The 24651-nt window shown below is 45.8% G+C and overlaps 1 protein-coding gene and 1 long non-coding RNA gene across 4 annotated transcripts in view; one reads left to right on the top strand and one right to left on the bottom strand.

The window, feature by feature from the left end:
• The window catches only part of LOC144164439 (uncharacterized), a 105479-nt gene that overhangs the window by 11317 nt on the left and 69511 nt on the right, over positions 1-24651 (bottom strand). Inside the window, exons 1-3 of one of the 3 annotated variants that reach the window (XM_077694972.1) lie at positions 12513-12728; positions 8048-8227; positions 1474-1559 (exon numbers count right to left, since the gene is read on the bottom strand). The gene's annotated coding sequence lies outside the window, so the exon portion shown is untranslated. Of the gene's footprint in view, positions 1-1473; positions 1560-8047; positions 8228-12512; positions 12729-24651 lie in introns of those variants that run through there. The other 2 variants (XM_077694973.1, XM_077694974.1) reach the window with 2 other exon arrangements.
• On the top strand, positions 15283-19617 carry LOC144164163 (uncharacterized). Its single transcript, XR_013321089.1, has 5 exons — positions 15283-15521; positions 16857-16916; positions 19188-19256; positions 19310-19357; positions 19440-19617. It is a non-coding gene; the product is annotated as an uncharacterized LOC144164163 (long non-coding RNA).

The raw sequence follows: 24651 nt of genomic DNA, 5'->3' as shown, positions 1-24651 counted from the left end.
TTTTCATACTATTTGGGTCTGCCCAGCTCTTCTTGACAGTTTTCTTATGGTTAAGAAGGCGCATAGCCAAGAGAAAAAAATTATCTGTCAAACCTTCGGTAGCTATATAACTGTTAACAATATTTTAGTATAAATACGACAGCTTAAAATCAACACACCTTCATTTAGAAATATTATAGTCAATTTACTTCTCACAAATTTTTAGCTGGTTTTACAGAACAAAGTTATACATGGGATATGAAGTGCCCCAGAGGGGAGGGATATGGATTACCTCTGACACCTTGGGGACATTTAAGGGCACAGGGTAAGCCCTATAATTCTCATGCATTTTTGGTCATTTTGAGGTACATTTTTCTTGGCATTTAGTAAATGCATCTACATAATGCATACATAATTTTCTTTAAAATTTGAGGCTCTTGTAACTGCACCAGCATTATTAAAATCAGACTAAATTAAATTTTTTATGAGTTTTTTTTTCTTCCTGTACAAATTTCGCCTTTATTGCATATTCAAAATTGTGTAACAAAAAAACTGCTTAAAAAACATTGTTTCGAGATAATTGAGTTTAAAAGTAAGAAAAAGGGTGAAAAACAAAACTTTTTTTCCCACAAATACCACGAGCACGACTAAGCACGAGCTTCATAATCCCAGTCGAAGCCATTTTGTTGCTTTCCAGCCTCTCGTCTGTCCTTCATTGCCTATTTTGGGAACTGCTGTGCAGCTCTGTTCGCAAAGTATCTTTGCTTGGGGTCACCCTCTTTCAGCCACTTTATGGTGGTGTTGTGCTAAGGGTTCCATCCGACTGATTTCAAAATGCTCGCTCGTGTGTTGTTAGTATCATTGAATGAAAGAATGGCATCAAATGTTGCAATATTGACCCAACAAAGGCATTTTTTGGTGTGCGGCTCCAAAGCCCAATGTGAAAAAACAAAAGAAAGCATCATTGAATTGACTTTGCTGAAAACTCGGCTATGCGGTGGTTGTCAAGCAATTTCTTAGGCTGGTTCCAGAAAAGCGTTTCGATTATGAGCTGGAACTTTCTTGGTGGGAAAAATGACAACTAACATGGAGCAAATTCTACTTACCGAAAAACTGTTTTTGAGCCCGAAATACGACTTTCTATGAAAAGTATAATTATGGAAATTGTGCATAAGGAAATGAACTTCCCTAATTGCAAAGAAAAAAAAAGGCAGTTTTTTTTTTTAATTTCGTTTTACCCTGTGCTTTTAATGAGTGCTGATATCTCGACACATGGGCATTTTCACTTTCTGCCTCTACCAGGAAAATGGCCGCTGATTTAAACAGCTATTCTTATTAGTATCTGGCCTGCAATTTAAAATAATCTTAACCGTTAAAGCCACAAAACTTTAGTCTACAAGAGCACTACACCAGCCTTTGTGCTACACTGTCGAGAGCTTTGACATCTGCAATGACATCTACAAAGCAAGCTTATACTGGTAGAATGTTTCATACCGTAATTACTGTGTGTTCAGAGCTCACATGTGAAGTACCGGCACTGCTACTTCAGCAAGAACCGAGGATGAGCACCCTTTCTGGTCCTGCAAAAAAATAAAACAGAGAAAAGTGCCTTCATTAAGTGGGATTTTGAAACAGGGTTGAAAGAAAATGAGAAAACAATTCCTTCAAAATAGTCAAGCAATGCAAACAAATATATATTCAAACTTCACATCTACAAAAGACGACCTCATTAACCCTTTTAGAGACAATGAAGTACATGTACGTAATCACTTGTATGTTTAAAAAAGTGCGCATTTTCTGTTCATTAAATTTCTCTCACTTGGCATGTGCTGCAGAAATACGTAAAATTTCTTTCTTGCACCAGTGGCTCTTTCCTTTTTTTTATGCTTTACAACTCGCACGTTCCGGTTATCGCTTGTGCATCCGGCTAGTTTCCATTTCGTCCTCCGGGCGCTAGTCCCACTTCTTGTACCAGTGAAACTTTTAAAAAATTTTTCTTGTTTTACTCATGAATGAACCACCCATATGCAACAACACCAATGATTTTTTTGTCACTTTATGGTCACCCTAAAAAAATGACCATTTTTTCTCGGATTAGATTCGTCCGAAGAATTCCAACCAGCAGTAAAAAAAAAAAATCGACCCTGGGGGTCACATTTCGCAAAAAATTTGGACACTCAAAGGGTTAAAGCTGGTAATGTAGTCTTGGCTTCAAACAGAGCAGAAAGCACTTATATCAATGCTACAGGGAACCTTCATGGCCAAAAAATCGTTTTTGTGCTTAACCACTTCTAAAACTGTGGTTACTTAATCCTCCCAGAAAGTTGAAAAATGGGAAGTATAAAGCATGTGAGAAGATTGAAACGACATCAAATTGGTTGGTTTTTAATTTTAAATGGTAATATAAAAAATAAGGCCTTGAATGAAAGTCAGCAGCAAACCAAAGAATTGTTGATGTTGATTGTAGGGTTTAATGCGCCGACGCAGCGCCGGCGATGAGGCGCGCCGTGGAGGGCTCCGCATTATTTTTGACCACCTGGGGATCTTTAACGTGCGCCGAAATCTCGCACACACGGGCGTGTTCGCTTTTCGCCTCCATCAGATAAGCGGCCTCCGCGGCCGGGAATCGAACACGTGACCTCGTGCTCGGCAGCGGAACGCCTTAGCCACTGAGCCACCGCGGCTAGTGTAAATAAAACCAAAGAATCACCGTACTAGGCCGACATTCAACTTCGAAGCAAAGTAGCGCCTTTAGAAACTACATAGTTCAAACACTCAATGAGGCAACCCTTCAGGCACACACAAAAATACCGTGACCATTAAAGAAGCTATGATTTGGTTGGCGAAAACCAACCACAAAAAATTTCAATTGATGACTAGAAAACAGTTGCAGAAATACTCAGTGACATCATATAAAAATATATGGTTCAGTGTGAAAAAACCGTTGATAACAGAAATTTATGACTACATATATAAGACAGGCATCAATGCACAAAGCAGCTCAATGAAGGTAGACAGCCCTCACTAAAAAACTTTATTATTGTTATGACAAAAACTTCGGTGCATGTGTATGCTCTGGTTAGGACCGTACCTATGACATTTGTTTTTCTGTATACCTCGTATCTTAAATTCATTCAAACTTCATAGAAAAAATTGGCAATTAAAGATGGTAATGCTGAACTGTGCACAAGTAAAGGATTGCAGTAAGACTAGCACCATCATTCTGTTCTCGAGGAAAAGCAATGACTTGAAATTTCAGGTTTGAAAAGTGGAACTATAAAAAACCCGTGTCGTTTTTCAAGCGTGAACTTAATAGCCACAAGTTACGCTTTAAAGGAGCCATGAAGAGAAAACAAAAGTTTGTTTTATTCGAAAGATTAGGTGTTTCATAGTACCCCAAGCGCTTTCCCGGAAGCAAATGATGCTTTATTCACTGAGAAATAAGGCAATTTAAGCCAAAATTTTAAATCTCCCGCTAAAATTGCACATTCCGTGACGTGAACAATGGCGTCATACAAGCCGGTCCATGAAACAGATACTTAGTATGTCGACTCCATACAGCACCCACACGCGGGAGTCGACCGAGACGGCGGCCATTTTAAAAATACTGGGCCTCTTCGATTATCAGTCCCGGATCGTCCACGGACTGCCCGAGACGCGATCCGGCACTCGATTTTCCTATGTATTCCTATGGGGCTCTCAGTCCGAACGCAGTCCTCGGGCTGCCTGCGGACCGTCCCGGACTGGTAAATCGAGGATGCCCACTAGTAAAACCTAATGCACCCGCAGCCCTAGTCATGGAATCGCCTGATCCGAGAACAAAACTCTCACCGAGGAGCTCGGGCTTGCATTTAACTACCTCACACCACTTCAACACTCAATGCTTCTAAGTGCACGAGCGGCAAGAGTTGTGGGATACGCGGTGGACGGGAAAGCGACCATTCCGCGATAGCCAAAACAGACGAACGCCCTGCCGTCGGCACCGCTGCCTCGTCAGCCCCGTCGCGACGGACAAATACAGACTGGTACGTATGCGCCGTATTTTTATTACGGTTAATAATAGTTCAATTTCAGTAGCAGTATTGCTTATGCCAGTTGGCCGGTGTCGTGTATGGAAAGCTGTTCGCACGAGCTCTCTGCTTCGACCAGAAAGATACGAGCGTCAATGCGCGGTGTTTACGGCATTTTTTTCCCCAAGGTCAGAGCGATTTGACGAAGTCGGCGACGAGCGCCAGCATGTCCCAGGAGTGAGCTAACGTAAGGGTCCCTGCCGTAATCACTTCCTCGGAAATGAAGCGAGCACACTCGTACTTCCTTTAGCTCTCTTTCTCCTCCGTTTGCAAAGTTCACAAAACGTAGCCACTTGCTTCGCCGAGGTTCGTCGTTGGGCAGCACATGAAAGATCTCACCGGCGGGGATGTCGCACTCCCTCGACGATTTGCCCGTACTACATGGGCATTTCAAAACGCAGCAACGAAATTTCATTGTAAAGTACTCGAACAAACTGAAGTTTTCAGTGGTTGTAAACTGGAAACGAGCTCGTAACGACAGCAGCAAGCCAACACCATTCGAAACTTCTGCGACGACTGGCACTATCTCGTCGCTTCTTGCTGTTCCTTACTCCCCTCGTTTCTATTTTTACCTTTGCTGGCTGGCGATATGACGGCCAACCTCCTGTCAAGGTATTAAGATACCAAGCAGGAACGGTTTGTTGGCCCCTAAGAGCCTCGAACCCGAAAATTCGTCTGCGCGACGGCGAGATGTCGAGCTCGGCCGGCGGTAGTTTCGTACTCATTGGCGCACACGCTTGCTTGTTCGTTCAGAACTTCAACCGTTTACTCCACCGTTCTTTGTCATAAAAAGAATGTGCAGCATGTTACACGAGCATTTAGCTCGCTATGCAAACTGTAAGCCCTGCATAACATGCGTTTGCTTTTGCCGGCCTCTGCCAATCGCAGAGCATTCTCGAGTGACATCATAGGTTCTGTTGCGGAAAATGAGCTGGTGGGTCGCATGGTCATTTCCTTTTTTCCTAATTATGTAGCTTATTTGAGCGAAGTTTGCATTATAAGTGGTGTCGTTATGGTTCTAACGAGGCAATCTTTCGAATGAACCAAACTTGTGTTTTCTCTTCATGGCTCCTTTAACACAGATGGAGTCGCCTTTATTACAATCCTTCATGGTGAAAAGCTCTGCAATACCATGGTTACCAGCATCTAAAGAGCAGTTTAGGCTGAGACAAAATTACATCCAGAAACTTCAATTAAATTTACAATGCCTGTGTTACGCGAAACAAAATGCATACGTACAATCAGAAGCTAAAGATACACGTGTCCAGACTTTTCCCCGCGTCCAGACTTTTCCCCGCATTGCACAGCCCAACAAATGCGCACAAAAGCTACACAGCTGAAAAGAAAGCCTACTACTGACTTAAAGAGACACTAAAGGCTGATTAACCGTTTGTTTTAACGGAAAGATCACGCCTTGCTAAGCTCTGTCAGGCTTTGCATACATTGTGTAGATGCTGTTGGAGTCTCTGGCAAGTTCCAGGTTTTGCCAATGTTATTAGTGGGCATTGTGCATGAGAAATTTTGTAGATGTCCTCTTCTGCTTATTCCTTTGGCGAGTGCTCTTTTGGTCGTCGCGCCTGACAGGAGTCTGATACCACAACTACACAGGCATGTGGCCAATGGGGAGACCTTCATATGAGAATTCATATCATTTCACTTGCTCCTTCAACGTGTAGGACGATGCAGGTGGGTCATTAGGCGAGGGAGGTGAAGGGAGAGACGATAGGGGTAGGGGAAGGATTGTTGACTGGCAGTGCTGAAGCAGTGAAAATTCCTTGGTCGCCACCCAATCAGCGAACACGGCACTTGATGTGGTGAATGAAGTAGCTGGTGTAGCCATTTTCCCTTAGGTCTGCGGTACAAGTCTTTTTCCTGTCATGTATTTTGTTGAGCATGCAGCGTTGCTTGCCACGCATAGAAGAGCTAAAACTATACAAGCGTTGTTGTGTGAAATTGCGTGGCATGACTTAAATTGGATGCAGCATCCGATGTCGGTTATTCCTCTATACATGGTGAGCTCAGTTGATTAGGATGTCCTTTTGTGAAGACTAGGAGCAGCAAGGCATTGCCAGTCATTCTTATCATGGTGGATTAAATTGCTGAAATTCAAAATAGCGCAAAAAGACGGGACAAGGAAACGATGACCCAAGGCACTTTCCTTGTCCCGCCATTTTTGTGCTGTTTTGAATTTCAGTATGCACCAACTAGCCTAAACCACCGTTCTAACGCAGTTTAAATTGCTGGCTCAGCTGAGTTGAGGTGCACCAGGAAGTTAACTGAGCCTATTGCATGCAGAAACCAAAGGAAGAGAGGACTGTCTTTTCAATTTAATTGCTACCACCCAGTTTTCCGCTACGATTCTGTAGCTTTAGTTTTTGTGATGTACGGCAAGAATTGTATGCTCAACCGAAAAAGATAGAAAAAAGAACGAAGGAAAACCTATTGCCAATATCCCCCCCCCCCCCCCAAACAGCTACACCACCAATTTTATCCGCTGCGTCAGAAGCTGTCTCCACCGATCTAGCTACAAACAGAAAATGTAACTCCTTCAACGCTGCTGGTCAAAAACCTTTCCCCCAGCCTCCACCGTCTCCCCTCCAACCTCCTTTACCCATCTGCACCTGCCTACTGTGTGGCAAAAGTGCAAGCCAGACAATATCAGGTGTTTTCAAAAAGGAAGGCATTCTCTTCACCCACACACACGTCAACTCTTGCATGACTGATGCCATGGCCAAAATGACTCGCTCTAATTAAAGAAAAAGTGCAAAGGGTCATTTACAAAATTCCTCATGCGTAATAACCCACCCATTCCGTCGGCAAAACCCCAAACTTTGCAAAAAAACTTTGGCAGCGCCAAAACGACGCGCAAAGTCAGAAATACAAGTGCATTAGATTAACACTGCGAGAAAGCAGACCCCCACATTGACTTTGGGTAGATGAAGATGACTGACACCGAGAAACGGATTACTCAAAAGGGTCTTCCTTGAATCAGCGCAAACCCAAGCAAGCAGGGGAAAGATGAACAGATATGTAGGTGCCCCTTCCCCTATTTGTGTCCGCAGCCTCCAACCCGCTGCAGCAGCAGAAAAAAAAAAAAAAATAAATAAATAAATAAAAAAAAACCCTGTTCACATAATTGCGGCTGTTGGTCAAACCTAGACACCCCTGATGAGGAGCCAAGTAGGTTCCAAAAAATTAAAAGGCTTAGGATAAAGCCCTTGATTGGAGTATTGTATTTGTTTCCATCAAAGAAATAGAGCAAGAAGTTAGTGGAAACTCCACAATATCCCGAAAAACAAAGGAATCATGTGGCAGAGAAACCTAACACACTGCTATAGAAGACTGTATTCATCAAGGCAACCTAGTAAAAAACATGACTAATGCCTAGCCACTATGTATCCCCGGTAATTCATAAGTTAAGAGCTCATGTGTTTCCCCACAAGATGGGTGTGTAAGCCCACTCAACCCCAACTAACCAGCCTGAGGCATCACGTTGTAGTCATTGAGGAATTGTTTAACTGGCTTATTCTAGCAAGTTACAAGTTGTCTATTTCCCGACTCTTTCATGGGATTTCTTTGACTCGTCTTAAATTTGCAGACCAGATAGCATTTACTGAGGCGGTGTACTAGTGACAAGTATTTCGTTTTACTTAGAAAAATTTTCAGTTAGTGTTGTTTTATTGCGCACCAGCCAAACAAAGATGTGAAAATAAGGGACTCTTAAAACTAACATTGGCGTAGCTTTCCTGTGCTGTAGTACTAATTACAACTTTTATACTACTTTTTTTTTCACAGATTTTAAGAAATGTTGCATATTTGAGAAATAGTCAGCTGCATAAAACCATGCCAATTAAGAATCAGGCAACTTTATCAAGGCCTAAACGACTCTGATAACATGTTTCACTACTTTTCGTCACAAATAACCTGATTGCAGCCACATTCCACCCAAGAGGAAAATAACGTGCCCTCTAGGGTGATAAATATTTAAAATTCCTTACGAGTAAATCAACTGCTGAGCATGCGAAATTGTGGCCTCGAAAGAGAAGGTCCCTCTGTCGCATCCAGCACTTGGAGCAGCACTTGATCACCAACTTTGAGCAGCTTGAAAATGGTTCATGTGCCGCTCCAGCCAGCAGGAACAACGCAGGACCCAAGTTGGTAGGTGGACCGTTGGCATCCTGCGATTGTGACGATATTTTTATTTAGCAGATGATTTTGTACTATTGTTTATTTTATTGATTGATTGTAGGGTTTAACGCGCCGACGCAACGCAGGCAATGAGGCGCGCCGTAGTGGAGGGCTCCGCATTAACTTTGACCACCTGGGGATCTTTAGCGTGCGCCGAAATCTCCTACACACGGGCGCTTTTGCTTCTCGCCTCCATCAGAAAAGCGGCCGCAATGGCCGGGAATCGAACCCGCAACCTCGTGCTCAGCAGCAGAATGCCTTAGCCACTGAGAACTTGTTATTTCCCCGTTTGCAACCAGCTGAACCCCTTAAGTTCTACTGTTTGTACAAGCATAATAAAATGCAGCAATGCAGAACAATTGGTAGAGTTACCTCAGTTTTGCTACTCTAAGAATGAGAACAATGATTGTATGTAATCAGCACACAACTATACTGTAGGCAATGTGTTTCGTGATACATATCTCATCCTTAAAACTTCTACCTCCAGCTAGGGTTGCCACCTTTCCCCAAGAAAAAAACCGGCCCTTCGGGGAGGGGGGGGGGGGGAGGGGCGTGGTATATAGAATATTTAATTTGTGTTTAAAAAAGACGCCATGTATTTGGCATGCGGCGCCATTCATTGTCGCGTTTTCAAAGAGAGAAATCAAATTAATGTGTACTGAAAGTGATTGCGAGCTTGGTTATTGCTCTCTATGTGCTTTACTGAAAAGTAACCGCAATTTCTGATCGCGGCGGCAGCATTTCGTCGTTTTGTTCCTATCTTAAGTCCCCCTTCATCTCAGGCAGCGCGCTCGCCCGCGTATTTTCTCTGCTCGCGCGTCTTTGCGCAGCTTGCCGACACATATTTATCGTCTTAGTTGTTGAATTGATGCTTATAAAACACCAAAACGGAGATAATCACAGCACAAGGGCCAAAAAACCGGCCAATGACGGCCTTACGTATGGGCCAGCAACCGGCCCGCTGTCTAAAAAACCGGTCGGGCCGGTCCAAAACCGGGCAGGTGGCAACCCTACCTCCAGCTACTTCACTGCTAACATCACCTCTTGACTGCTCAAGCACACATATAGGTTAGAGATGTGAGCAACCTGCTCAAGTTATCCCCGCAAACTTCACAACCAGGCATCAGAAATCAGCAGGAAAGGAGGTGTCACCTTTAAATGGCACTTCTTTTGTTTAAAACACATGTAAGTGGGGCAGAAAGACTCGTAACATGAACTATGCTTCTTAGACAACGTTCAGCCATGTGAAATCGGCAGAACAGATGTTAAATGAGGAAAATGCTGTAAACGGCACTCTCCTCGTTACAACACACGTACTTGGGACAGAAAAACTCATTAGAATTTCTGTTTCATGGATACCCTCCTCTGCTACGGTTTTTAGGCAATGCTTACAACTCACTTTCAGTCACTTTAAAGGGGCCCTAAATGCAGCCACAAAAGCTGTGGTTTTATATCACAATCACTAAAGTACTATTCAAAAAAAAAAAAACGTCCTTCAAGTACGGCTTCAAAAGTTGCAATATCAAGTGCAGAATCACTAAAGTACACATTCATGACAATATCTCCCATGTATTATACCTCTTCCCACAGCAAAGGCAGAGTGCTGCCGTTACTGGTTGTCATCGAATGCTGCAACCAATCAGTGCCTTCAGCTAGGGGGGTGCAGATGCTAGTGCATAAAGTGGCTTCCTATCCTTGCCATTCCTCTTTGTGAATGACTCTCCGACGAGGCGTGTCATTGTAGAGAACAATGCCAACTTCCCGCATTTGTCACAAAAGCTTAGCAGAGTTTATAGGATCACCCAGTCTTTCACGCATAATAGCCGTAAGCACCATCCCATATGACCCATGTGACACAATGTACGCCGAAATAGCTTTTTGTCACTTCCCCGAATGAAACCAATGACAAAACCAAAGAGGTACATGAAACAGGAAGACAGTGCGGTCAAAAATTGCGCTGGGGATCGTCTAGTGAAAACGGTAGCCAAATAACTGCGGTGATGTTAAACCTTAGCCATGCTAAGCATAAAGTTCCATTGAACCAGCCACAGAGATGCGTGTTAGCCACATGCAGTAAACGCAAACGGACTGGCAGTCGCTGGTGGAGATCTTTTAAAACTCATCGTGGGCGAGTGGGTTGTGTTCAAGCTCCCTTATCTTGCCCGCGAATGCTGGGTTCTGCCATTCCAAAATTAACGGCAGGACTTGAATATGGTGGATGCAAGAAGGAATAAGAACACGCCCCATTAGCAGCAGGCAAGGCATGCATGTTGGCTCCTTGAAAAAAAAGTTGTGATGTATTGCTAAGTGGATACAGCCAGTGAATGACTGACCGTACCTTGGAGCAACAAGGGCCTCTACAGGTGTCTTTGGGTGGTCTTGCTCTGAGCTGGTCAGCTCCTAGAATCAACAGCCTCATGCCTTGTAATTAGCACGTTAAGTTAAGGATAACGGAGCTAACACATCACACTTCTAAACATTTTTTGCCAAAGAATGTTCCTTTAATAGTAGTACAGCAATAGCACGCGTAAAATTGCAGCCTTCCGAACCCTAATATGGCCTCTTTAGACTGCACAATCAGTTATGTAACTAGCTGGGAACGTGGACTGTAAGGATTGTAAATTCTCATGATACACACGCAAAACTGGCTGACAAGTTTTTTTGCAAGGTTGTTGTAGGAACACAGCCTGCATAAAACAAAACAGAATGACTGGTGAGGATTTATCCGACTAAGCCATGTAGGAAATGACGTGTTAGTATGTGAAAAATATGGCTGTACCGTGCGCATTACTAACACCAGGAAATTCAGATGCATGGTGATTAACTGATCAGTCCACATTAAAGATTTTGGGCGAAATTTTCATTTTTCCAAAAGGGTGTGGCTACCATTCCGTCCAGACAGAACGATATACAAGTGCTTAAGTTCCATCCAGATAAAATGAACTGCTGCGGGTTATCCTTCCATCCAGACAGAATACAACTGACAGCTTAGCGTTCCGTACAGACAGAGCCAGCGTGAAATTTGTACAGTTCCGTCCGGACGAAAGCAAAACCGGCTGATTAGACTCTATGCTCACTCTTCAGAATTGGTGTAGAGGTTGCGCCTCGGATAATGGCACTATTGTACCACATTCGATTCCCCCCGGACATGCTTTTTTTTTTTCGTGGTTGTGCCAGCATTTCGTAACAGCTAACTTCGTGACAACTTTAGAATTGACGCGGTGAGAGCAGTCAGTCTTGATTTTGCACTCAACCGGCCGCTCCACTGATGCTAACTAGAGCCAAGGTCGACGTATCCACCGCCAGAGTTCCGATCATCTGTAGTTTGTAATGGTGATTACTAATTAACGGTTATTCTGGCTAGTCAATGGGAGGAAGCGGTTCGTTTGGCTTGGTAAATATCACGAAAGACTGCTCTCGCTGCTTGTTGTGAGGCGGGCGTGGTCGAGCTTGGCGGTTCGTTTGACGGTCGACCATCTGTAATCATTGAGAGTGATTGTTATTAGTATCGTATGTTAGGATGTAATTAGTATGTCATTGATTAGTATGTTAATCATTAGTATGGGGAGAGTACTTGCGCATTTAAGTGTTCGAACACTGTTCAGCTATGATAGCCAACTGTGATATCAAAACTGTCTGAACACTTCCATTCTGTCGGGCAAACACTGTTGACAATGCTTGTGGCTTTTCTCTGGTTGAATGGGGGGTCGTGATGTGCTCCGACCGTCCAGAGAACTCAAACAGGACGACACACGATCGCCACACTATGAAGGAATTGAGATGATTGGGTACACAAATGTAACAACTCGGGCAACGCAAAATTAAGCTAAAATAAATGCCCGCATACAGCGGCAATCGTCCACATGGTGAGGTGGCCTGCCGCAGCAGCAACGAAGCTTGCGAGGCGCGCACGTTCACTCGCACGCGATTCTCCCTCGACATTTTCAACACGGCACAAATGACAGCGGCGATTACCGAAGCTGTAAACGCTGCCGCTACTTGGAGTGCATGCGGCGCAGCGCAGAGTAGCCGCCCGTGTTCTAATAAAGTACAGTACGACGTGGACCTCATTAACGATCTATGAAGCAGCTCAGTATAGTGCAGCGTAACGCGGAAACATTACGAGATCTAGCACCACTGTGTTTAGCGCTCAATGCAAGCAGCACATCGCCTTTCTAGAGACGAACTCTTCAGGCTCAGCCTAAGCAGTTCAGTTTATAAACCATACCCAAAGTGACACGAAAGGCGGCAAACGTGACGAAACCGCTTGCTTACCTGAGAGGAAACGACGCAGAAGAGTCAGCGGCATTCAGGGGCAAGCGCCTAAAGTTGCTCTCAAATACTTCACCGCGAAGTCAAACACGACTGACATAACGGAAGACGACGACAAGCACAATTAATCATAAGAAGTACGCATGTTTAACAGCAACCACAGAAACCGCACTGCACCCGACTCCATTCACTCGAATGTAATCATGCTCGTTACCGCCGCCGCGCCGCCCCACAGAACAGCCGCCCCAAGCTATAGCTAATGTATTTCTGCGAGCACGCACGCAACACGAATAGCGGTGACGTCACGCTCGTGAAGCGAGACGTCTTTCATAGCAACGGGCCCCAGCAACGGTGCAGCGACGGCCATGTCTAAAAATAGCCCAAACAAACCGCACGCGTATCACCTGAGGCTCTACGTCGCAGCGCGCGTCTTATCAGTGCTTTCACTTGCGTGCGGAAAGCAAGCCGAGTGGCGCGTTGTTTTGACACTCCGCTGAGCGATTGCCGCGTTGCTACAGTGCGCTTGAAATGGGTGGCTGCTGCGTGGAAGGCTGCAGTAATAGCAGCCGCAGTGGTTACCGACTGTTTAAGCTCCCGAAAGACCCCGTGAGACGACGGCTATGGCTTCAAAACATCAGCCGTAAGGACTGGACACCCGGAAATCGTGCGGAGCTGTGCGAGGTGAGTGCGTAGCTGGGAAGCGATGTGTTGCGCAAAAGTTACTGAGTAAAATCGAGCATGTGCGTGCGCTTGAAGCAAGACCCCGCGTGTATGAACTACCCCACGTACAGTGCTCAGCGATTGAAACGCGATACTCGGAGCGCGTGGCTGCCGGTGCTTGTTGCGCCACAGGTGAACGCTTCTGAAAGCGAGCTGACGCATTGTGGTATACGGTGAGGGTGAGAGCGTTCGTGACGCATGCTTAGTGCATCCGGGAGACAGCCCTGCAGTGTGTGGTTCTTGGCGGCGTCATAGGGGTGCTACATGTCATGGCTTCAAAACGCTGCGCCTGCGTGCTGAGCGCGCCACGATAACACATCGCGATAAACGCGCATTCACATTCTTCATAACGCGCGCGGTGCCAGCTCGCCCAGCTTTGCGCGGAGCGGCGCGGCACGCAGGCGCAGCGTGTTGAAGCCATGGCATGTAGCACCCCTATGGCACCACCAAGAACCACACACTGAAGGGCTGTCCCCCGGATGCAGTCAGCATGCGTCACGAACGCTCTCACCCTCACCGTATACCACAATGCGTCAGCTCGCTTTCACAAGCGCTCACCTGTGGCGCAACAAGCACCGGCAGCCACGCGCTCCGAGTATCGCGTTTCAATCGCTGAGCACTGTACACACGCTTCCCAAAATCGAAAAAAAAAGGGAATTCGCTGCACGCTTCCTGTTCTGGAACGATGTGTCGACACTGTCAGCGCGTTTTTTTTTATTATTTTGCATGCATGGCTGACCATCTCTGAATGGCAGGAGTTTTACTTTTTAAAAGGTGCTGACTACAGTGACGGGGCCCGTCGCTTTAAAATCTGCACTACAGTGACGGGGTCCCGTCACTTTAAAAGAATCGCTACAGTGACGGGGCCCCCTCAATATAACAAAAGCAAAACCAGCCGATTAGCCGCCGTTATTCGTTCTCGGATTTGGTGTATTGTATTGGTTCTGCCGCTTACTACGGACGTTGTAATGCGTGGTTCGATTGGTACCGTTTTGTGTGTGTGTGTGTGTGTGTGTGTGTGGCCGTGTGTGGCCGTGTGGTTAGCGTTTTGTAACAGCAAAAGAATTCACGCGGTGAGAGCAGTCGGTCTTGGTTTTTACTCAAGCGGCCGAATTCCGCTCTCGCTCACGCTCACTGGAGCCAAGGCCGACGTAGCCATCGCCAGTTACGCCCGATCTCCTGTAATTATTACCAGTGATTAATAATTAACAGTGACTCTGACTAGTCAGTGAGTGGAAACGGTTTGGCCGGTTAGGTAAAAATCAAGACTGACTGCTCTCGCTGAAATATTGTGAAGCGGGCGTCAGGTGGCGGATTGGAGATCCGTTCGGATAGAGCTAGAGTTAGTCCGACCATGTGTAATTGTTAATAATGATTAGTAATTATCGCTGATTCTGGCTAGTCAGTGAGCGGTAGCGGTTTGGCCGGTTGGGTAAAAATCAAGAGAGACTGCTCTCAACGCGAGTTGTTTCCTCTGGACGGGGCCCCGCCACTGTAGTCAGTACCTTTTAAAAAGTGTGGTATAAGCCCGTGACAAGCCATTTTTTGCGAGCTTGTCAATGCAAAACCTTCTGGCTGATTTATGCGCAGGAACACTTCCTTGAGTCCGACTTCGAGCTGCACAGGGCGGACGGCTGGAGGAAACTGAAGAGCACATCTGTGCCAACAGTGTTCCGATGGAAGCGCAAGCACACGAGAATAACGCAGGCTGTGGGTACGCGTACATCACCTTCGCAAGCACATGCCACAGGTATGCAGTGCGATACACAGCGGAAATGTGCATTTCTAGCCGAAAACGTATTTCAGACAGTGTACCATTCTTGCAGCACTACATGTACATCAATTTGAACAACCAGGTCCTCAGGTCAGTCTTAGCTTGCAAAAAAGCACTCGTGAGGTGGGAGGCCTTTGCTGTCACATATATATGTATCTAATCAGTAAGACTTGTTCACAGACTGAAAGGCCCTGGTTCAAACCACCTGATGGAGATGCGGTGGCCGAATCCTCAAACAGCTTTGCCAGTGGTGGCATGGTATGCCCAGTCCCATTTCGATTTCCTCCTTCTGCTTTATTTCAGGGTCGCAGTGAAGGCCTGCTGCAAGTGGACCCTTGAAGTTTGTCGCATTTGTAAGCCGTTAATGCACTTTTTGCCCGCAGCTTGGTGAACGAATCCGTGCTCCACCGCGGGGTGCATTGCTGTGGCCCGAATCGCCTGACTTGGCCCCGAGTAGCAGCACACAAGGGGCACCTCAACCTGAACACCTGGTTGACCCGTCCGCCAGCCCTGTGATGGTGAGCCCAAAGTTTTCTTGTCGCTTTTTGAAGCATCTGTGCAAGTAAAAACTGCAGCATTGTATGCCAAGGCTGTCACGGTGCCCGGATTAGTACGAATTGGTAAAAGGGCATGTTTCGTAAAACTGTGCAACATTTGAGTCTTCTGGTCTTTGTTTGTAGTTGTCTCCCACTTTTTCTTTTTGTTTCCCACAGAAAAGCACTTCTTTGTTTATGCTGTCTATGAGTGTGCACTTTCTTTGAGACACAACAAGTTTGCTGCTGTACGGTGTACATATGTTCTCCTTGATGCACAGTGGAGCAAGCTTGTGTCCTGTGTTTGCCTAAACTGGCTGGAGTGATTGCTGTGCCTGGGAAGAGCAAAGCCACTGCTTAATATTGTATGCGGGCTGTACGAGCGATACTGCTCTTGCGTATTTCTTCAAGCATATGACAAGCGGCAACCTATGTGCATGTCTCTACCGAAAGTAGAATGTTAAAGGTTGCGGTCAAGCAGGGGACATATGCCTAAGGGATTATGGAAGGAAGTGACATAAGGAGAGTACCATGCCCATCCTCTTAAAGTAACACATGTTCAAAGTGAATCTTCATAAATCAGTAGCTGTTATAAATGTATATATATTTTTAGTTTGGCTTTAGCATACTCGAGAAAAAATAGCCCGGGTTCATTTTTTTCACTTCCTTCAAAATTGCTGGCTAAGTCTTGGTTTGCAGTTTATTTTTGTTTACGGTTTAGCACCAAAGGGACGTGAGCCCTGGTTGTGGGCAAAGTGAATTCGAAGTTGTTTTGGTGAGATCAGCCCTTCTGGCTCCACAGGTTGTCCGCCTTTCTGCTGTGATGTTCTCGTGTTTTTAAGCCCTGGTTGTCCATTAGTCCTCCCTCTCACATTCAGCTCTCTAGGCAGCCCGTCTGCAGAGTGCTTCCACGTGCACTTACGTGTTTGAGTCTGCCTATGAGTGTGACGTTATCACATAACTACTCTGAGAAAAATGTGTAGTGTGAGATGAAGTTTGCTGCTAGAATTTAGCTGCAAAGTAAGCATTATTTTGCTTTTAAATGATCCTTTGCAGGCAAGAGCAGCTGCGCTGAGCACACAGCAGGGAATACACAACAGACCAAACGTGGTATATGTTCACTGATTTTATTGTGTGCTTTTAAGACTTCTTTTCAGAGCTGCACAAGGCACCAGCACCTGTGAAATATTGTCAACTGTTCTGTGGCAGCAGCCAAGTGGTTTTCATCATAGTGTTCTGCTCTGTTTTCCGTGATGTTTCCTGTCTTTTTTTGTGTATGCGCATGACCTGTAAAGATGCACTTTTTTGTGTGTGGCGCAGCGTACCGGTGTCACACTGCCCACACCACCATTGATGGAGGCTTGTTTCGACACTGATGGAGTAAGTACAAATGTATCACTTTATCATTGCTAACGAGGGCGTGGCATTAAATATATAAATTTTTAATCAAATTAACCTGCAAGAATTACTTCAATAATTGATCAGGTAATCCGATGATGGTGTTTTTTGAACTATTGAAAAGGATACCTCGAGATGTCAAGTACAAAGCCGCTTTATTGTTTTTGATGAAAGTTGGAGGGAGAGAGAGAGAGAGAGTAAACGCATTTATTGCAAAAAGCAATGTGAAGGAGTCCCTTCAGCTTTCCCCACCTCAACAGCCCTTAACACCAGCAGGCACGGAGCATTGAGGTCGGAGGTGTAATATATTTTTATGCATGCATGTGGGTAATCATATCTGTGCAGGCGAGCTAATAAGACCCCAGCATGGTACAGATGTGGCAAAAAAACACATTGATGCGAAACAGTATACCTCCACCTGTCAAGCACATTTTCGTGGCGATGCCAGCAGAAAACTATCATCTGTACGAAGGTGGCCACATACTCACTGACAGCAGGCACATACCTACCCACGGGGACTGGCAGTAACAGTAAAGATTGCGGATGTGTAAGCTACCCCGAGTGCATAATTACGCAACAGCACAGAAATCATGCAGTGACGTCCCCACGCTTTGAAAGCTAAAAGGGGAGACCGGTGTAGCACCCCCTCCAGTGCCTTCCAGGCTACCTTGGGCAGAGCACAGGAAGGTGAAGCCAAAAGAACAACAACCTAGAGCAGTCATGGACGTTGTGCAGTAATAGAAAGTCTCGTTAGTAGTGCGTGTCACTTGTCTCTGGTTTCACCCTTTGTAGAGCCAATTGTGAGAGTTCAAGTGACGTCGCATGAGTGACCATTGTGGGTATTGTTTACAGCTTCGCAGTCCAACCACCTTCACAGTGTGGATTGGATCCAAATTTTTTTTAGCTGGAAGTAATCCTTGTAGACGTTGGCCTGGCACCTCTCTTCATTGTCCTTTCCGTGGTTTTATAAGAGTGGGTTGTTGCTGTATAAGCCAATGGCCTGAGGCAATGCCCTCTGTGTACACAGAGTTTGGCTGGCTTACCCGCCGTGGTGGCTCAGTGGTTAAGGCGTTGCGCTGCTGAGCACGATGTCGCGGGTTCGATTCCCGGCCGCGGCGGCCGCTTTTCTGATGGAGGCGGCAAGCGAAATCGCCCGTGTGTACGAGATTTCGACGCACGTTGAAGCCCCCCAGGTGGTCAAAATTAATCCGGAGCCCTCCACTATGGCGCACCTCATCACCTGCATTGCGTCAGCGCGTTAAACCCCACAATAAAACAATCAAGTTTGGCTGGCTAGATATCTGGTTTACTAGCTTACATTAGGTGAGCTGGTTAACGGGTTAAAATATGTTATTGTGACTAAAGCTATAATCAATTAACAAGAAGAGTAATCGATGAAGCAGCTACCCCTATTGGTAACGCATGTTTGCTTTTTGCGACTTCACAAAATGAGGTGTGTGTGAGCTGTGCCTTGAGGGTTAGCTGTGACCTCAAGGTTATTGGCGTGCTTCATTAGCTGCAACTGCCTTTTTGCAGAGGCTCCAGGGCCTGTCTGTGCACTTGATGGCCAGTTCACAATTCATAGATGTCTCCACCGGCCCTGGCATGATATGCGTGCTGGTTTCGTTGCATATCGTAGAGTGGAATGCTGTGGTTAGCACAGTTCATGAGATTGGGCCTGCATCTGTTTTTATTGAGTCCCTGTGCTATGGTAGTAGGTGAGCTGGTAGCTTCGTGAAATTGAGAATCGCTGTGGCATAAAAGGCAGCTGAGGCACATAGGTAGTTGCACAGGCACAAATCACTGTGCACAAGGGAGAGGAGTACGAAAAGGTGTGGTAATGACAAAGCTGCACTCCCGGATCTTGTGCAGAAGCATTTCTAGTGGTCATCTAGTGGATCCTATGACCAATATACTGCTGAAGTGCTACTTGAGTGCCAATAGAGCTCTAAGTCTCTCAAAATGGTTGGGACTGTCGTTTGTGTGGTGTGCAGTCATCTTTAGTTCAGAGAATCTTCAGCCGCGGCTGTAGTTATGCAGGCCAGTGGATATGTGGATCAGTAGGTGCTATTTTTAGCGAAATGAGTTTGTAACATTGTTTTTCAGCATTGTTTAGCACTGTTGATCTGCAGTCAGATGCATCATTGAGTGCAGAGGAGGTCATGACAGCTGGACTGCTAGAGCAAGGCAGTGATGAAGAGGATACCAGTCTGCTTCGTAATTGCGCAGCCTCCAAGGAAACACTCTTTGCAGGCTTCAAGGCATGCTGAAACACCCGTGACCACCTCGCTACCTGTGCGCACAGACATGGGCTCTGCCATGGTACATAGAAGGCACTTGTCTGTTGTACTCTTCTAAGCAGGATTTGTTTGCAGTGTGAAGCGGGCGAGGATCCGCAGCTGTCCACGTCCACCTTGTTGGAGGTGGGTTCTCACAGTGCTTGAAAGGTTCTTAGTTTGCTTGTTTACTGCATAGCCTCTGAGCCATTATATTACTGCACTGCAGCCTGACACACATGGAACCTGGAGTGTGGGCGAGCCGGAAACCATGGACACCTCTCCCTCCGAGACAGATTTGGTATGTACACTGCTTATATTGAGCCGCACTTAACATAGCGCCAGGTGCCGCGTAGCCACGTACATTTACTGCACAATAAATACGTGCCAAGGTGGGGCACTTGCTTTAACGTGAACAAATGTTCGGTTCTTCCATCTTGCTGCTCAGTGTGGTTACAGAGAAGTAAAAGCATTGCACAGCCTTTGGTACAGTAAATATCCTGTGCTCCTGAACAGTGGGAGAGTAAGCGCCAAAAGCATGGCGACTTGCAAAAACAATGATTGTTAGTGCAGTCTGCTTGAAGCGAGAAAGTGCATGGTTGCATTTTGATTTTACCAATGGTGCATAAATTTCCCCACCTACTCCCAGTGCATCCTTGGAAAGTCGCTATAAACACAGGGCTTGATGCCCAACTTGCTTTGCCTCCTTCATAGGAAAAAGGCAGCCAAAAAATGCCCCGTGTCTGGTTGACATGCAGTATTTGCGGCAAAAATGTAAAGAAAACAGGCTCTCAGGATTAAGGATAGAAGTGCGTAAAAATGAAACCAGGGCCTCAGCTTTCTGTGAGCACTTTATGATGTGCTCCTGAGTGTCGCAAAAAGAGGAAGGGGAGTGACAGAGAAAGGGCTGCTTAAATTATTTATTCCTTGCCAAACACCATCATTGGTTGCCAAAGAAAGGGCAATACTATTGTGGAACGTCTGATCTTTAAGTTGAAGCGGAAAGTTCATGAACCCTTAGTGTCAGTTTAAGGACCCTGCAGGTATACAGAGGGCAACACACTTGTCTATAGCACAGGTTTCATATTTAGAGCCGTATTTCAACTCGGTTGAAAAGAATTTGACGAAAATGTGTTTCATTCCGAAGCCGTAACCTAATAATTCGACCGACATTTTTTGTGAGAAGTTATTAACTAGTTGAAGTTGAACTCGTTATAAACAAGTGAGGTGTGCACTGTATGAGGAGGCTAATGCTTGGAAAGCCCACAGGCTTTATTTGAAACTTGTCGATAACAATACTAATGAACATGTGCAATGTGGCCGTTCATTTTTTAGTTTTGTAGAGGTGTTTACTCTCCAAAAAAGCAATGACACCAGATGTATCCACACATGCTGCATTTTCACAAAATTTCACATTTCAGCATTTTCACATGCTGCATTTCACACAGCTCAACAACAGTAACAGCCTGAGAAAAAATTTTGGGCAGCTCAGCTAGAGTTTTCAGCAAAGGGAAAGTATTGAATGTGACAAATATATGAACTTTTTTTTGGTGTCTACAATAGCGCCATGTTACGTTATTACCTTGGGTCAGACCTTTCTGAAAAAAAAAAAAAATGTGCGGCCAATGTGTGGGGATTTGTTTTATTCATGGACCGAAAGTGCAGGTGCGCGGTACATGCTATAGTGCTTAGGTACTTTTCATTATATTATGTTATGCTATTACATCGTACTTTCCACATGTACAAAAATGATGGTACTGTGATGCAAAGTGCAAGTGCTGCTTTGCCAGGTCCACAGCCCACAACCATCTGTGCAAGCGCAGGAATGATGTGTTCTTGTATGGTGCCTTATGCCTAAGCTACATAAGCGTTTCAATGAAAATCTCAACTGCATGGCCTTCGGAACCTCGAATGCTATTTGAACTGGTGTTCTGCCTATCTGCACGACAATTCTTTAAGGCAGTTGAAAGTATCCGTATTCGACAGCCGTTTTTGGGTGCTGCCACTGGTGCCACGCCTAATTCTTGACTAAAATGAAATTTTAGAGTTCATACGGCTGGAAAAAGAATTATTAGTGATCAAACCAACGACAATGTACAAGTGTGCACAAAACTTTCGTGAAGAGGCATTCGTTTTTCTTTTTTCGCACTACGGGGGTTGAGAGTACCAAGTTACTTTGGTGCCATAGAGAAAGTGCTCGAGAGCGAAAAGAAATAAAAAGCTATGAAAATCGCGCGGTTTAAATACCACGGTTTGCTCGTTGATAAATGTTCGTAATTGCAGGATGCAGTAAACTACACCCACAAGTACGAGCGTTTGCGTTTCAAGAATATGTGAGAACGTTAATGGTCATTGGTGCTGTTCCTTTGACTGAAACGGCACTTCAACCAAAGGCCTTTGGAAAATGTCATGTGCAGCTTGCAGGGGTCATTTGAGTGAAATGACTTTTGGCTCAAAGGTCTGACACTCGTGCAGCACGGGAATTACTAAGCAGTTTGAAATACTTATTGATTCAGCCTAACCATACTCGTTAGATTGCCTTTTTTTTAACGGTGAATTTGAAGTGTCGCTTAATGCAGTTCCTTGTTGCTTCCTGTTGTGCTGCTATTGTTGCATGTTAAAGGGACACTGAAGTGAATTTGTCAAGCTCCCGTTTTTGCTTGCACTGCGTAGACTGGCTCAAATTAGCCCACTTTTCATCGTTTATCCGGTTGACAAATCGGTAATTATTTTACAAAGCGCCAAAGAAGAAAAACTACCATGCGCGGTTTGCGGCGGCCGCACCAACTAAAGCTGTGACGTTGGGAGGAGCGGGACCGTGATTGGACGATGCCCAATGTGAGCAACCAAACAAGTTTCGGTTTCGGTTCTGTAAAACACAACCTGTGGCGTTGTTGGATGGGCATTCTCAATAACTCAGTAATCATCGTACCGCGCTTCTGCCATATTGTCAGCTGTAAAAATGCATAAAGATAAGCCTCCCAGGACGGCTTGGAATCGTAGCATTCACTAGCCGAGGCCGACGCAGTGCATGGACGCCCTCCGCGTACCCGCAGACGCACAAATGTCATGTGCTTCCCCCCCCCCCCCCCCCTATTTGGAGCTTGCCTCACTCATGCCTGTACCGTAAAATACGTGTTCGCACCAGGCCACCAGGCCAAGGGTCTGTTCATTCTGGCCTGTGCCCACTGCCCGCAAGCAGTCGGTGCTTATGGACAGCACGCCAACGAGAACTCGCTAGCGCGCCAGTGCCAGCCTGCGCGCGTTCTGTGAACTAGTTCGTGGAGCCATGAACGTTGCGGCCCAAACAAAGGTGAACTCAATGTAGAAAACATCGGCAGAAAACAAAAAAGTTAACTTACAAAAAAAAAAAAAAAAAAGCACGTACCCGCGGGGACTCGAACTCGTGACTTGCAAAACACTCGGCGGCGACATACCTGCAGCCTTAGACAACTCGGCCACGAGACGGGCTGCACCGACCACGGTAATATAAGGTATATAGGGGAGAGTCGGGTGGAATGGGACACTTTTCACAAATGCATTTTTAGTTTTGTTTATTTTGAACGCAAAAAGATGGTTGGTGGATTATAGTACAAGTCGAAACAAGCTGCGCAAATTCTGAGAAACATGGGTTACTGCCACTTCTAGCGCAACTGCAAAAAAATAGTTTCTAACAGCTAAAATCTGTCCCATTCCACCCGTCGCTTCGGGTGGAGTGGGACATCCTTTGGGAGGAATGGGACGCCAGTAAAGTATCGGTCCCAACGCCTTCAGCGGACATTAAAAGCCGATAGTTCCACATCAAACTTGAAGTAAGCTTGCAGGCGCTTCGTTCCCCCAATAGTTTTTGGCGCTGGCAGCTTCATCACAATATCCGTCGTTTGCACAGTCCCCATATATTTCTGCGGAGGAAAGTAAAACTTTGAGCTGTCTTTCTTTCGAAGGAACTGGACACTGACGTCAATATTGCCACTACTTTCGACTCTACCCGTGTAATAAACGTCAGATTTTTTCTTACCAAATCTGACAAGGACAAAATCGCCTTTTGTCACTTGAAAAGTTTCGTTTGGGCAATCGGCCTCAGAAATATCCCGCCTCTCATTATCGGAACCCGACATGTCATGAATCATCAAATGCAACGGCAACAGTGTCGTCTTCACTTGAAGAACTGAACTCCATCTGAAGTCGCCGTTTCTTTTTTGGGCGGGTAGTGGCGACAGTCTTAGCTGTGATAGCGCTCTTTTTTTCAGACTCTGTCGTGCCAGCCTCTCTGCAGCTTCTTGTTCAACTGCATGCTTCTCGGGTGTATCCGTAAGGACTTTTGTCCTACCTTTCTTCCTTCCTTTTTGCCCTGTCTTACGCGGTGCAGCCTTAGGGTAGGGCCTTAGGTCGCTTGGAAGAATCCGGCTTGGAGATGCAGTTGACATCGAGGCTGCGTTGGCGACAGTAGGTGGGAAGACGTCTGTAGAGACGTTGCGAGCTCCATGGCCGTTTGTCTCAAAGTTCAAATCACTTTCCAGTCGACTTGCCCTGTCCGTATTCTCGGTGATGGTGGCCGTCTGTCGTGACACCTCTCCGCTTACAGACGTTACGGGTCTGTCAGTGACTGATGACATCATGTAGTGATCCGAAGTGAAGGGCTCGCTATTGAAAGGCCAAATTCCAGTTTTCTGAAAGCCCGAGATTATGTTCTTTTGTGTAACCGTTAATACGTAGGCGGATCCAACTAGTTGTGCAACATTGTGGATGGAGATGGTCTTCCCGGGGTTATTTATGAGCCAATCATTGCAAGCAGCGTTGTACCGAGATTTAAATGGTCCGTACACGGACACATCAAGTGGCTGCAGGCGGTGGCTACAGTGTGGGGGAAAGGTCAGCAGGATGACTCCGCTCTCTTTGGCCTTGTTGATGGTGTTGATGCTCACATGGCTTTCATGATTGTCGAGAATTAAGAGAATTGATTCCTCCTTCGAGCACTTCGTATGTCTCACAGTGTGCTCTAATGCCAACAAAAACAGTTCGCTGGACATCCATCCCGAGTTGCTTGCCAAGCCGAGGCTTCCTGCCGGGGCGCCGTTCAGAAGAAAATCTTTAAACCTCACGCGTGGAAAAATGAACACTGGTGGCAGGGTGTTTCCGATGGCATTAACAGTGCACAAAACAGTCACCAGTTCACCGCGTTCTGCGGATGTAACCTGAGCGATTTGCTTTTCTCCACGTGCCGCTACTACCTTTGGTGGGTTGTGTGCAGTTGTGAAGCCCGTTTCATCACAATTGTAGATGCGGTCCGGAGTTAGCTTGTATCGGTCGTAGACACTTTTCAGGTTTGAAAGGAAAGCATCGACGTTGTTCTTATTGAAGCTTGTTGCCCGACCCAGACTGGTCTCTTCTGGCGATCGAAGCGATAGCTCGGGATGGCGGTCCATAAAGCCCATAAACCA

The sequence above is a fragment of the Haemaphysalis longicornis genome, unplaced genomic scaffold, assembly GCF_048455015.1.
Source record: "Haemaphysalis longicornis isolate Haplotype H1 unplaced genomic scaffold, Haemaphysalis longicornis Haplotype H1 scaffold_13, whole genome shotgun sequence".
NCBI lineage: Eukaryota > Metazoa > Arthropoda > Arachnida > Ixodida > Ixodidae > Haemaphysalis > Haemaphysalis longicornis.
This window is presented reverse-complemented; position numbering and strand designations above follow the sequence as displayed.